This window comes from Quercus lobata, chromosome 5 (genome assembly GCF_001633185.2).
Source record: "Quercus lobata isolate SW786 chromosome 5, ValleyOak3.0 Primary Assembly, whole genome shotgun sequence".
In the NCBI taxonomy this organism is placed as follows: domain Eukaryota; kingdom Viridiplantae; phylum Streptophyta; class Magnoliopsida; order Fagales; family Fagaceae; genus Quercus; species Quercus lobata.
The window spans coordinates 24002003-24016731 of record NC_044908.1 but is presented as its reverse complement, the minus strand read 5'-3'; positions in this window follow the sequence as shown (position 1 = coordinate 24016731).

Below are 14729 nucleotides of genomic sequence, written 5' to 3'. Positions count from 1 at the left end.
ATTCAACACCACCTAAATGTGGATCCTGAGTAGAAGCCTGTCCAGCAAAGAAGAAGAGTTTTTACTCCTGAACTAAACAAAGCAGTCATGGACGAGGTGAACAAGCTACTCGCTGCTAACTTCATCAGGGAAATTTACTATCCAAAGTGGTTGGCCAATATCGTCATGGTCAAAAAGGCAAATGGGAAATGGAGAATGTGCGTCGACTTTACGGATTTGAATAACGCCTGTGCAAAGGACAGCTTCCTTCTGCCCAGGATTGATCAGCTTGTGGACTCCACGGCTGGACATAAGCTTCTTATCTTTATGGATACGTTCTTTGGATACAACCAAATACAAATAGCAGAAGAGGATCAAGAGAAGACTGCCTTCATCACCAGCTAGGGGCTCTACTGCTACAGGGTCATGCCTTTCGGTTTGAAGGACGCAGGGGCCACGTACCAAAGATTGGTAAACCAGATGTTCAGTAAATAGATTGGGAGGAATGTGGAAGAATATGTGGACGATATGCTCGACAAGAGTAAAAAGGAAGAGGACCATCTAGATGACCTTAAGGAGACATTCAATACACTCAGACAATATAGCATGAAGTTGAACCTGTCCTAATGTGCCTTTGGGGTCTCATCTGGAAAATTCCTCGGCTTTATAGTATCACAAAGAGGAATAGAGACAAATCTTGAAAAGGTCAGAGCCATCATTGACATGTCCTCCCTGAAGACGATCAGTGAAATGCAATCTCTCATGGGAGGGGTGGCAGCCCTCAACAGGTTCGTCTCAAAAGCAACAGATAAATGCCTTCCTTTCTTCAAGACCTTGAAACAAGCTTTTTTCTGGACGGACGAGTGTGAAGCATCATTGCAGGAGCTAAAGAGTTTCTTGAGCAACCCCCCACTATTGAGTCCGTCCAAGGAGGGAGAAGACTTGTTCCTCTACTTATCAGTGTCCACGACTGCAGTTAGCGCAACCTTAATCAATGAGGAGAATAAGATACAACTCCAAGTGTATTACATCAACTAGGCTTTCCAAGGAGCTAAAGCCTGATACCTGCGGATATAAAAGATCACCTTTGCCCTAATAGTGGCCTTTAGAAAGCTTCGTTCATACTTTCAGGCTAACCCGATTATAGTAATGATGGACTAGCCCATAAAGAAAGTAATGAATAAACCTGAGGCTGCTAGATGAATGGTACAGTGGGCCATCGAGCTTAGTAAGTTTGATATAGAATATCGACCCTGAACGGCCATAAAAGCCCAGGCGCTGGCAGATTTCATAGCAGAATTCACCTCCCCCAAACACGAAGATGTCCAAGGTGAACTCTAGATGATACATATGGATGGGTCATCCACGCAAAAGAGGGGTGAAGCAGGCCTCATCATTGCTTCCCTGGAGGGGGACATTTTGAAGTATGAAGTTCAACTTAAATTCCCTGTGATCAATAATGAAGCAGAGTATGAGGCTATATTGACGGGGCTAAGAATAGCTCGGGCACTTAGAGCTAAAAACGCATTGCTAAGAAGTGATTTGCAGCAGCCAAACAAGATGGCGTTGTGCTCCTCCATGAGGTTAAAAGCATTGATGGCCTTGGCCACGGCGTTCTTCATTTTTTGGTTGGCCGCCGCCAATTGCTCGTCTCTTTGCTTCACCAACTGCTTTTTAGCATTCAGCTATTCAGTTAAAGTTTTTATCTTTTCTTTGGATGAGTTGTTTTTGTCCATTGCCATAATTAAATCCTTTCTCAAACCTGAGGCCTCAGCTTCCAACGCCTCTACCTTTGAAATGGCCATCATGACCTTCTCTTCACTCACCAAGTACTGGGAAGTGATGTGTATCGCCTCGCCCAACACCTAGCATCCAAAATTGCATCATGAGCAATTGATATACTTAGTGTTACCAAAAAAAAAAAAAAAAAAAAAGAAAGAATTATGGGAGAAGGGAAACAATGGAAAGTTACTTGGATGAGCTTGTGGACATGGTGATTCACCATCTCGTGAGAGGGAATGCCAAAGATTTCCTTTAGCTCCTCAGAAGTAACAATTTCAATTGCCCGAGCCAAGGCTGTCTCAACGTCAGCCCAGACGCTGGCCCCACCTTCTCTTTACCTTTTTTGCTCGTTTAACGCTTCTTATGATGAGGAGTTATCTCCTCGACAAATAGGGCCGGAGAAGCAACCCGACCCTCGTTCAAGGTAGGGGTGGACGAACCTTTTTTCTGTCACCTCTTTCTCTTTCTCTTTCTCAACAACCCTCAACCTATGCTGGCTGATGCTGGAGAGGGGTTCATTTTTCTTTGCCTTGATTCGGGCATAAAATTCCTGATTAAACTTAGTGGTCATTTCTGCAAAAGAGAAGAGAAACAACGGTGAAGTTAAGAAGAGAGAAAGAAAAAGAAGAGGAAAGGGAGAAAGGAAGGGGAAAGATAGACGATCTATTTTCGTCCTAAAGAAACTCACTTTTTTCTTCGCGAAAAATAGCACAAAGGATGTAATGGGAAGGCTCTGGTCCCAAGCAGTGACAAGCTAAGGTCCGGGGATCCACTAGATCGTCAAAATCGTCAATAGTGCTTGTGTACTTAACAGCTGCACGAACACGCTCTTCAAACCTACTCTCCAACTCTGGACGATCTCTGACTGTAAAATAAAAAACAAAGAAAACACACAAGGTCAAAAGGAACGATTCAAGTAAAAAGATAAACCAAAAAGAAATAAATGCAAGGCAAACGCACTAAGTTAAGGGGTCTCCCACCGATGTAGCAACCTAGGGACATCCCCCCAAAAGTCATTAGAAAAGGTCTCCCAACCGTCACCTCGACACAAAGAAGTACCTAGACTTCCAATAACAGAAGGACGAAGGCAGATCGACAATGAGTTGAGATCTTTTATCCCAAGGCACGAGCCCATAGTAACCAAACTCCTTGGACTCTTTTAGACGGTAAAGATGGACGAACTCGTTTAATGTGATCATATCACCGTTAGATATGATTTTCTAGATTACCATGCAACTTATGACGATTCTCCACGAATTTGGCATAAGTTGTCCTGGGGCTATATTGAGATAATGAAGAAGCTCCATTGTGAATGGATGGATGGGAAATCTAAGGCCACACAATAAGGTAGCTTCATAGAAACAAACCTTTTAGTGGGCAAAAGCACAGGATTTCTCACCTCTCCTAGGAAGACGAACCCTAGTCTCCTCGGGGAACAGAAACCTGTCCTTGAATCTAAGGAAGGTATCCTCCCTTAGGGAACACTCTTCTTGAAGAGCATAGAAGGATCGGGGCAAAGTTGAAGGACGGGAAGGCAAAGGAATGGAAATGGTTGTGTTCGTCTCAACCCCACCCGTACTGGCGCTATAAGGCAGATTAGCCTCTAAGTCACTAGATCTAACTTCAGAACTCATACTTTCCCTCTGTAGAACCCCTTGCACCGACTCAAACCAACTTAGGGACCGACATAACAATGGGTATAGATCACCCAATACCAGACTTAGGCTACTATCACCTAAGGCAAAATCCCCAATCTGTGGGTAATAACCACTAGAACAGCCTATAAACACACCCAACTAAGTGAAAAAGAAGGCAATTGAGGGGGAAATGCGCCTAATATTAGAATAGTCCATCAAAAAGGAAACAGAAAAAACAAAGTTCAAAAAGGGAACCAAGCACAGAAAAAGGAAGCAAATAAAACTTCAAAAGGAAAGAAAGAACAAGAAAAACAAAGAGGCGTACCTGAAAAAGAAAGTGAAACTGAGAAATCGAGGGGATGAGCACAAAAATCACAGTAGTAAAAGCACAGAGGAAGCTAAGGATTCGGAGCAATGAACACAAGAAGACTAAAATTTTGCAAAAGTAAGCACAGAAAGAGAGCACAAGGCGTTTAAAAAGGAAGCGCCTCAAAAAACGTGGAAAAACTAAAAAGTTTCACCGGAACCGAGAACCCTTCAACCAACCCTAGAGTGACACGTGGCCATGACACACGCTACACCACCATCAGGTAATAACTGCAAAGGGGGAAACCCCAAGCGCCATAACCGCCAAAAAAGAAAAAAAGAAAAAAAAGAGAGGGGCTTATCATATTCCTATGGCCGTCTCTAAATTAAATGACCTTGGAATAGGGGGGCAACTGATGGACGACCATAATTCCCTCAGGTAACCTTCTCGTCCAGAAGAGGGACCAACGGATGAAGGAATCACTCCACTTCATCTCTACCTAAACCCATTGGATGAAGGAAAGACCGCTAACTCATAAACGATGACAATGCGTTACAGGACCGCAATAAATCTCTTTACCATTGGAGAGAGGACGATCCTCTCATAAACACCTCAAGGAAGCATTATAGATACCACGTTTAAACCTCCATTAAGAGCACCCCCAACGGCAAGGAAAAGGAAGCAGGTGTATATACAAGTATCTCAGGACCTAAAAAGGTACGAAATTGAAGTACAAAAACTCTGATATTTTGAGATAGAAACTCTCCTCCCCCTCTCAACTATCTGACTTAATCATCGGAGGCCCTATAGCAGGTACCACATCGGTGTTCCTTCTTTTCATTTGTTCTTGCAGGGCTTCTAGACGGTCTTGGTCAACAATCCTATTGGACAATCATCTTGACTAATGATCTCAGCATCATCAATATAGGTTTTGGGATAGCATATTAGGCTTGTGCATTTAGTGGATATATCCTAACTTAAAAATTATGACTTCAAGTGATGATTTCTGTGCATTTTGATTGTGAGTGAGTATGTATAATAACATGTGTGAACTAGTTTTATTGTGAGAGCAACAAGTGCACCGATGCTATGGCTTCTCTGGGCTGAGTCCATTCAGGATTTGGTGGATTTTGCCTCTTCTTTGGAGGCCTATCTCTGGTTTGTTTCCTCCTCTTCATAAGGGGTTCGCAGTGTATCTTGTCAACCCAAAAAAAAAAAAAAAGTGTGAACTAGTTTTTACCCTTACTAATTACAATTATTATTTATTACTGTATAAGAGGCAGGTTGTACTCTTTTAGCCCCCGTACAGTATAAAGCTTCCCTTCTCTTGCACTTTTAGAAGTTTTTCTTTTGGTATTGTAATTCCCTTTGTTTGTGTGGTATCAAATCACATCATAAATTTAAAAAGTTTTAATTTTAGACTTGTATAGTTTAAATTATTTCAAATCGCCTTCAGCAAGTTGTTGTTAACTAAAGTAATGAAGAGTCAAGTAAATTGTTCACATGCTTATTTGAGCATTGAATGATTTGTCACTGTCACATGAACAATATTTAGTTGGGAGAAAAAACTCACAAGAAAATTACGTTTGTATTAACACTGATTTATCTAATAGATTATTTTACAATTATTTTGTAAACTTTTGCTTTGTTTTTTTGTTGTGTTAAAATATTAAAATGTGATTCATTCGGAAACTTATTTTTTTGGGTATCTAGATAGGTAATAATTACAATTCAAACGGAATTTTGTAAACTTTTGTTTTGTTTTTTTGTTGTGTTAAAATATTAAAATGTGATTCATTCGGAAACTTATTTTTTTGGGTATCTAGATAGGTAATAATTACAATTCAAACGGAATTTTGTAAACTTTTGTTTTGTTTTTTTGTTGTGTTAAAATATTAAAATGTGATTCATTCGGAAACTTATTTTTTTGGGGTATCTAGATAGGTAATAATTACAACTCAAACGGAATTTTATTACTTTATGTAAATAATATATCACTGAGAGGACAAATTCTATAATAGAGATTATAATAGTTATTATGATTTTGGAGTGGAATTTGTGATGTACCTTTATATTAAAATTTATTTTTCTCTCCTTTGTATGTGTGTATTTATTTCTAATTTTTTATTATTATAAAATTTACCCTTTTAAAAATAAAATTTCAGTTAGTTGGCAGGCCTATAATATGTTCTTATTTGAGGGTAAAGATCATTTTCAATGAATTAGGAATAATTAAGATTTTCCACATGTGGTATAGTCTGTTTATATTTTACTTATCAGTGGTTTAAAAAGTTTATTTGTTGTGTAAAAAGTTATAATTTAAACCGAGTAATTCATCACTCTGCTTTCTGTTAAAAAAAATCATAAAATTATTTAAAATTTGAAACTTTTAGCAGTCTTGTGCAAACGAATTAAACTACAGGTTGGTAATATACATTATCCCTAATTAAACTCATGTAGGTAAAGTTCTAAGAGTAATTAATGAAACAACGAAGGCCTTTGCCTTGATTTCAAGACAAAAAAGAAAGATTCAAAGTTCTGACAGCCTAATGACTGATGAGTCAAAGGGAAAAACACTGTGGAAAAAGCTAGTCTTTGCTGAGTGAAAAAGGGGTCATACCATTTCCGCATGACTTACGTGAGGTTCATTCGATAACATAAGTTTTGTGAGTGATTCTAATACAGCATAAAAGGTCATAATTTCATCAGAATGATGGCAATAAAAATAAGTGTTCAACCTGAGAAACAAAGCACAAGATGAACTGCAAACTAGAAGGAGATAAACGACTGTAGTTTTTCTTATGATTGTTACGAAACGACTTGTAGCTTAGATTAGTTGTAGATAATCTATTAGTTGATAGCTGATACACACTTAGCACGAGTAAGACTTAGTTAGAGAATTATTTAGTTGGTTAGTTGATTCTATTATTTGCTTATATAAGCTAGTGTATAAAGCTGTTGTAATCTCTTTGATTAGTTAATCAAGCTCATTTTTACAAAATGTAATCTTTGACAATTTTTGTCATAATTATTTTATGTTGTAGATTATGATTAATTGCTTGTTAATTTTATATACAGTTACCGCTCTTTCCCTACAACTTAATTTGTCATGTGTAGTGGTCGAGCTAGAAATTAATCTTTGGGGGACGGTTAAAAAATGAGACGATTAATATTTTTTTTTCCTATGTATATACAACATGTATACAATCAATAATATTTTAACAATTATTTTACAACCATGTACTTTGTCACAATTTTTGTTACAATGATGGTAATTTATTAACAATTACTTACATATAAAGTACTCACTACATTTTCTTCATCATTCACAGTCGTATATATTAAGAATATGGCAGGAGTTGTGGTATAAAAGTTGTGTCCATAACTTTTTTATAGTCTAAAATAAAATTATAAATATAATGCAACAATAATTCAATGCATATAAATAGTTTCAAATAATTAATCATATATATTTTTTAAAATAATAATATATCTTTTGTTCATATGTTATATAATATATTTACCGATTTAATTAAAAAAAAAAATACAGAATAGAAGAAGAAAAGACACGTAGTTGGAAGTAAACCAGTAAAATTTTATTTAATATTTTTAAGAAGAAGTAAGTTAGTAAAATATATCAAATTATCTTTTTTTTTTTTTTTTTTTTTGCTTTTGAGCTTTTAGAAATATGTGTACGGATTTTATGTATCTGAAGAGAACTTTCGGCTTAAAAAAACAAGTCAAAGTACTACTTCAATTAAAAAAAAAAAAAAAAAAAGAAGGAAAATCGGAAACAGTGAGAAGAATGAGAAAATATGAGAAAACTCAGAATTAGAGGTGTGCATGGGTCGGGTTTGGTTGGGTTGAGGAGATTTTTTGACCCAACGCACCGTGATAGGTCAAAAAAAATTCAACCCAACCCAACCTAACACATCACATAAGTCCAACCCAACCTAACCCAACCCACACAGGTTGGGTTGGGTCGAGTTGAACCCATGGGTTGAACAATTTTTTTTATTACTATTATTATTAAATTGAGTAGAAAAAAATATATCACACTTGCCACCTGTGTTGATAAACAAAATATACATTAATATATAAACTAATATTCTAACTTAGTTGTAAACAAAATATGTTTAAGTATCCGACTGAGTTGATAAACAAAATATAAATGAATTAGTATCCTAATTCATTTATAAACAAAATACACATGAGTTTCTAACTCAGTTATAAACAAAATATATCTGAAATTTTAAAATTTTTTTTGTTAATTATATAATATATTTGAATATATATTAAAAGAACCAATAGGATTTTATATTATATATGATAGTAGGAAGAAAGGAAGTGCTCTACAGTTGTTTTTTTTTAAAATTTATTAAATATATAATATATTTTAAACATATATTAAAATATGGGTGGGTCGGGTCGGGTTTGGCGAGTTTGTAATTTTATGACACAAACCCAACCCTACCCACTAAAAAAAAAAAAAAAATTGTAACCCAACCCAACCCGCCAAGCCCTAAAAACTGACCCAACCCGATAGATTGGGTTGGATAGGATCGGGTCGGATCGGATTTGGCAGGTTGGCAGGTTTTTTGCACCCTCTTACTCAGAGAGAGAGAGAGAGAGATACAAAGCAAGGGGAGAGAATCTCATTTGTGGTACCGGCAGTGTTAACTTTTTGAGGATGATTAAGAAGAGAGCAGAAACACAACCTCTTTCCCCTGTTAATTACTTCAATGATAACTTGGATTCCGCACGTGAATTCTATATGGTCTAGAACCAAACGTCTTTTGGGCTCACAGTTACCTTTGGTATCACTATGTAGCTGATTCCACATTCTTGTTTCCACCTTCATCATTATGACATTGATAAATGCCTTTAAAGAAAATTGAATGAATTTTATTAGTTGGAAATGCTGGGCCAAATATTAATTTTAGTGAAGGAACAAACTAAGCCCATAAAATACTCTCATTGTGGCAGCTGAACGTCGGCTAGAAAATCAACACTAAGCCCACAAAATAACAAATATAAAAAAAAAAATAATAATAAAAAAGCCTGTAAACGGTAGGCCGTGATTCGTTTAACTTGGCAAAAGAGAGACACATGATTATTTAAAGTAAAGGATACATTCGGGGGCGCAAGGTAGACAGTAATTACTGTGATTATGGGTGTGTTTGGATACTATTTATTTTATTGAAATTGAAAAATTATTACTGAAACTACTGTAGATAAAAGTAAAAGTTAGTTGAAATAGTACAGTAGGATTCATGAATAGTGCCAAAAAGTATAATGAGACCCCATGAATAGTAACAAAAATAAGTTGAATAGTGAAATAATTTTAATTTTTAATTCTAACCCAAACGCACACTAAATGTCAATCGTTATATGATTATAAAAGGGTAGTGAGTGATAACAAATGTGGAACATATGAAAAAAAGAATGTGGTGTAGCATTTTAATATTATTTAATTAAAATGAATTAATATGACACCGTAATTATAAAGATATGGGAGTTAATATGGAAAATAAGGAGTTAATGAAATGTTTAATTTTACACTGAAAATAAGAGGTTCAAGGTTTTAAGATCGAACCATGATATCATTATAATTAATTTCATAATTATTTAAAATATAAATAAATACATTAAATTATTAAAAATAGAAAAATTAACTAGATAAGTCCAATTAAAAATAGGAATCTATCTTTCAAATATTTTTTATATCATAACTTTTACAAGACAAATAAGAAACATCAAATCCTAACTAAGCAAATATTGTAGTCTTGAAATTATATAGTTTTTTTAGTAATAAATTATTTATGCAACAAAATTTGGAGATTTTAAGAATCTTTTTAGTGGTGATGAAAATCAAAGTCCCTCACAAAATAATAATTTTCTTAATTAAAATTAAAATAAAACCAAAGTCATAAGCGATATACTTTGTAATAATCAATTACTCAAACATTTGGTTGACACACTTAAATGAATATATATATATATATATATATATATTTATATATGAGAGATCTCACGTGGGAGAACATGAGCCATGAGATTTTGTTATGTGGCACTTTCCTTAAACATTGTCTTATAATAAAAGATATGATAAATTATCTTCAGTTCATTGTTTTTGCTAAATTATTTTTGAACTCATGTTTTGATGTAGAAGTCACAATCGCAATTGGATGGTCTCCCTGAAGGTATCATGAATATGGATATCCACTAGTAGAGCAAGGATGACCCAACAATGGATTGCCCCATCTCTTGTAGTCTGTCTCTTGATGTTGTGATGTTGTCCTTTCTAAACATATGAACAACTGTCGTTATTATTATGAAATTTGAACTTGTAATAATAGTCTTATTATTATGATTATGGAGCTTGGCCCTTGGACTTGTAATATCTTTATTATATTTTGGACCTCATTTGTGGAAGTACTTTTATTAACTTTTGATGCTATTTTGTAATTTACATTTTCCGACGGACTCATGGTGGAGGCAACATAGAACTGTGGCATGACTAGGCAGCAATTGACAGTGAGGAGTTTTGGTTCATAGCGATACATGGTGGAGACCACGGACAAGGTTCACAATGATTGGCAGACATAAGATCGTTGAGACACGCTCCTTAATTCCTTATGACTAGTAAAGATTGTGTTTTTTGGCACATTGTGACTGTACGCTGGGTTCTTGTAATCATCATCAACTTAGAGAAACATCTCTAGTCAAAAATTTTATTCAAGTTGCACTGCCCAAAGCTTCCAGGAATACTAATTTAGAGGAAGACAGCTTTTTATACTGTCGGCTTAATCGCTGCTAATATTAATAGGAGCTGTAGTGAATTGAAAACAGAGGTAAAGGCCCAGGAGATCTGACTTTATTTTTGTGTTGGTAAATAATGAGTGTAGCTTCATGATCATGTCGCATTTTCTGGAATGGAGAAACTAGTTGCCTACCATATAAAAGCCAGTCTTCACTTAGGTCCTCAACCAACATCAATCTGGGACCTTAAGATTAGGTGTATGTTACAATTTAATGGCTGTTTTGCGTACAGCAAGAAGAAGCAAGTCTTAGACCAAGAACTTTGGGGTCTACTATGAATCTTCAACAGAGTAATTGAGGCTGGCCACACACTTGGACCTGTATTTTTAGTCATTTATAATAAAATAACTAAATGTATTTGTACTCCATTTAATGGTTGCTTTGTTTACTTCCCAAAATTTGAATTGAATCAAATGTTTTTGACATTCTATGGCACGTATATTATTAAAACAACCTTTGTGTATTATATGCAATAATGCAGCCTGTTTATGAAACCTGAGCAACCGCCTCTAGTAAATATTCTCACCCAGCTAAACCCTTGACTCTTTATATTCTTACTTGCATGTAAATTTTATGATAAGGCTATTTGAATGATCTGTTTCTTAGTGATGTAAATTTTCAGATGACAACAATGTATCAAAGTAGTAAAGATCAGCAAGGTAGAAAGCAGATCAACAAAGAAGAAAAGAAACGAAGAAAAGAAGAAAGAAGCTGAAACAAGGCATTTAGGCCAACCTGACCAAGAAGAAAGGTTTTTTCTTCAGGTTGGCAGGTTGTTGTACCTCACCATTGCCAGACCAGACATCACATACTCAGTGCACAATCTGAGTCAATTTATGTCAAAACCAAGAAAACCTCATCTGGATGTAGCCTATAAAGTGTTACAGTACATAAAGGGCAGTCCTGGACAAGGTATTTTGTTGTCATCTAGATCAGATTTGCACCTAAAGGCATTCACAGATGCAGATTGGGCATCCATTGTTGACACTAGAAGATCAACTACTGGTTATTGTGTCTTCTTGTTTCATGGAAGTCTAAAAAGCAGTCCATGGTCTCTAGATCTTCTGCTGAAGCAGAGTATCGAGCCATGGCAGTAACTGTATGTAAGATGACTTGGATATTGGCTTTGTTAAAAGATTTGGAAGTAGATCATCCAAAGCCTGCAATGCTGTTTTGTGACAATCAAGCACCCATATACATTGGTGAGAATCCTTTTTTTCATGAAAGGGCAAAACATATAGAGGCAGACTGTCATTTGGTCAGAGACAAGGTGCAAGACAAAGTCATTAGGCTGTTCTTCACACCCACACATTCACATTTAGCAGGCTTATTAACAAAGGCTCTTAGTGGTCAACAATTGAAAGCTTTACTTAGCAAGATGAGCACTGTGAATGTACACAATACTGGTTCTCATCTTGAGGGGGAGTATCAAAGTGGTACATATCAACAAGGAAGAAAGCAGATCAACAAGGAAGAAAGGAATCGAAGAAAAGAAGAAAGAAGCTGAAATAAGGCAGTTAGGCATTAAACGACAGTAGCTTGTTTTACTGTTTTGTTACTGTGATTAAACTGCAAGTAGTTTAGTACTGTATTTATGTGCTAATTCTTCCACACGTGTTGTAACTAGCTGTTGCACGTGCTCTAACAGATTGCGCATAAGTTTGGTTTTAGTTATATACTCTCTATTTGTATAAAGCCACTTTCATGTACAGATTCATTCAATTTGATGGAATACAAGTTTTTCTTCATTCTAATTTCTCTCTAGCTTTTGGATTTTCTCTCTTCCTTCAATTCTCTGTACTCTCTGCTTTCTTATACAATGAGTCAAGATTGCTCTGTAAAGGCATTGTTTCCCATACTTGACACTAAAAGAGGCAATAGTTCAAGCCAATTGGGAGAAGTTCTTCTGGATAATCACTCATCTCTTTCTCCAGTCAATCTTTAATTTTGAAGCTTCTGAGTGAAATTGTGTATGAGAAGAAAATTACCATGCCCGGAAGGAAAAAAATGCAGCATCAAAATCATGAAACAATTTGACTGGTTATTCTATATTAGATTAAAAAAAAAAAAAAAAAAAAAGCAATAAAGAACTATTGGCACCTTGTTCTTCCAGGAAGTGTAAATCATTAACCATAGAAAATGTTGCATCGCAACTAATTGAAGTTTCTAAAGATCACTCATTTGGTGAAAAGAAGTTCAAAGTAAATGGCTCTTCTTTAATTGTCAATTTAGTGAAACTTGAGAATTCGAAAGTTTTTGATGGTTTCAGCACACAAAATGCTCAAGTTGGTTCATAACTGCTGCATAAAGATAACAGGACTACTCCAAAGAGGGAAGCTCAGTTTCTCAGGTAGAAGAACAAAGGTGTTCAATCTGATCCTGTGCCCTGTGTTAAAGAGGAATCCAGAGGATCTGGTAAACTGATTCAGGTGAAGTGTTTTAAAAACATAATGCAAATGAAGTAGTTTATGTTAATGTTTCTTTTGATTGTATTAAGAGACATATTCAGCAAGGAAACTAGAAAGGAGGCTGGCTTCTAACACAAAAAGAAGTGCTTCCACTTGTTAACTGCAGAACAATTGAACTTTGACATGTTTATAGGTGACTGGGACTGTTTCGATTACATGTCATTTTTCAATTTGTTTTCTGTAATACTTCGAGAATCTTCCCTTCTTACTTAGTAAGCCTCCTGAAAAAGCATTTCTCTACAGGAAGTGGCTTTCCTAGAATTTTGCAATGGATACCAGAACTATATTAAAGCAGTTGTGTTTGTTTGTGCACCTTCTCTAAAATTTGACTTCAAGGCAGAGGGTTCTTCATAAGATAGTACTTTCTATTAATGCCATGATGGATATTCATTATGGATCCTATTATTGATGGCATAGGTTGGGTGCTTCATTCAGATACTAGTGTTAATAAAATTCTTTTGGTTTATGATATTGATATTTAAGGACAAAAAGATTATTTACCCTTTCATTTGTGTATTATGCTTTCTAAATGTTGCTAATATGGTATGATCGGTAAATGTTTAAGCTTGGAAATGACAGATGTGACACCTTTTATTTGTTGTTTTTCTATTACATTATGCATAGAATGTCTTCCCTTCCCCAAGTCTTTTTTGAAAATTGAAATATCCAAATTTATCTTCTTCATACATTTTGTTTCTTTTATTCAATAATTGTGGCATTTCCGCTCTCACCCTTGCTATCGTCATTGTGAACAGGTTTAAGGACTATCTTCTTGCAAAGTATCATTCTCTGTATGAGCAGCATCTTGAAACAAATAATGACAGATTTTGACGTGCAGTATCGTTCTCTGTATTTTATCCAAGTTTTTAACTTTTATCCAATCTTTTTTTTTTTTTTTTTGAGAAACAAATTTTATCCAATCTTAAGTAAGCACATTGGGTTTCTAGAACAATATGTGAGAGGGATTGAGTATTAACAGGATAAAGGTTGAATTTTTCAATCTTGAAAATTCTGGTATATCTCTTGAAGGGGAAAGGTTAATATTTTGCTTTTCATGTATACGGTGCAGCTCAAATAATCAGACAACCTTAATATCCCCTTTGTAAATTTGGCTTGGAAAGCAAGGAGATCCGTTTGATGCAGATGAATTGTGTGAGTACTTTTATAGTTGTGGAACTTTGTTTATTAATTGAGATTTGCAATTAGTAATTACATTTTGTGTTTGGTTAGTAATGTTTTGTTGGGTTTACCAACAGTTCTATTGATGGTTGCTTTTTGTCCAGGAGGAAGGGGATACTTGTATAAGCAGCTCTTTTGTAACATGGTGAGTCCAATCCTATGCTTTGTATGGCTTTAGAAGAAAGACTGTAAGCTAAAAAAATGCCTGAGAAAAAGGCAACCTCAACTATTTGCTTGTGGGCTTCCACAATATTTAGTAGCGCAAGAGAGTGGTTCGCCATGAATTTGAAGAAGAAAGGAATTGAGTAACATATGCAGGATTATACTAACAATATTTCTCAACGAAGAAACGGTTTTCTTTTGGAAATATTATTATTACTGTATAATGAAGGAGAGATACATACTATATACTATTTCAGGCCATACTTGTATAAAGCTTCCCTTTTTGTTGTAATTTTAGATGTTATTCTTTTGACCATCGTGCACCCTTGGTGTGGTAGTCACTCCACAAGTATAAATGCTTGTGGGGTGTAGGGGATAAAGGTTGAGATTCAA